This window comes from Halyomorpha halys, unplaced genomic scaffold, assembly GCF_000696795.3.
Source record: "Halyomorpha halys isolate HHAL.00 unplaced genomic scaffold, Hhal_1.1 Scaffold1105.1, whole genome shotgun sequence".
Taxonomy (NCBI): Eukaryota; Metazoa; Arthropoda; class Insecta; order Hemiptera; family Pentatomidae; genus Halyomorpha; species Halyomorpha halys.
The window spans coordinates 343,111-344,388 of record NW_027115192.1 but is presented as its reverse complement, the minus strand read 5'-3'; positions in this window follow the sequence as shown (position 1 = coordinate 344,388).

The window sequence follows — 1,278 nt, the reverse complement described above, 5'->3', positions numbered from 1 at the left end:
ACTAAATGTGAACAATACATGTTGACTGCAACTTCTGTTCTCGATATGTTCGAGAAGTACTTCAGCATACCTCAGTAATTAAAAGAAAGAAAAAATTAAACAATACAATAATTGCCCAGTTTTCCAGCGCTGAATTTCGATTTAGTTCAACATCCTTTCCTAACAGATTTGCCTATCGGAAGAGGTGTATGACAGCTTCCATTTCCTTGTTGTTCAAGAAATAAGTGTGGTTTGAATTTTTATAATGTGAATTAAAATTTGTTTTATTGAATCTTGCTATTGCTTATGCACATCGCTGTCAAATTTCCCTTTAAGTATATTTTGTCTTGAAGACGCGTTAGATGATAAATTTTTAGCAGGTTCATTATTAACTAAAAAATCAGAGAAATCTAGAATCGATGATAGTTTAATGACTTCCAATAACGAAAAGTTAATAAACTTTGCTAATATAAACAATGCACTCTTATTTCTATTGTTTTAGCTTAATTTTTAATCTAAAATTTGAATTATGAATTCCATTTTTAAATAACTATTAATCAAATATCAATCAAACTGGAAGATACTAAAGGTATTTTTTTGTATTTTGTTTTTTTAGCAAATTTGGATGTACAAATATGGTATATGAGAATGACAAACGAAAATCTGTACTGCCACATCGAATGAATGGGTTAGGGATTCAGTAGTTTGTAAGAAAATACTCATTTTGTGACTTTTGGCTATAGTCTAACCAAAAATATTTATCTTTTTAACTCTAATTTTTTTAAATAAGGGTAAAAAAATATTTGCCGAAGTATTTATAAACTAATTTCTATGAAAGGATTCTGACACAAAACTATTTTAAGCAGTTTATCTCACTGCTGTCAGTAGAGTTAATGTGAAAGATTTTTCAAAACAGCAACTATTTACATTAATATTTTTAATTAATAACTCCTACACCATTTTTAAAAACAAACCAATGTAAACAAGCAAAATGTTCTAGATTAAATTTTTATCTATAGTAAGTTATGTGTTATCTTAAATTTTGAAAGGAAATCTATTTTTCTCCTGACAGTGTCACCGTTTTCACGCTATTTTCCAATTTCTGGTGGTTTAAAATAGTGTCCATTTTAGCTATCTTAAGTCTCTACTTCTCGGTTTAAGCGAATATTTCAAAAGTGACATAGAACTGTCACTCCCAGAGGGTTTTAGTGTGGCGGGTCCGACCGGGAAGAATTTCATTTTCTTGAGAGATTATGGCATGTATTACAAACATATTCCCTGTATGTATCTGTTTGAAAG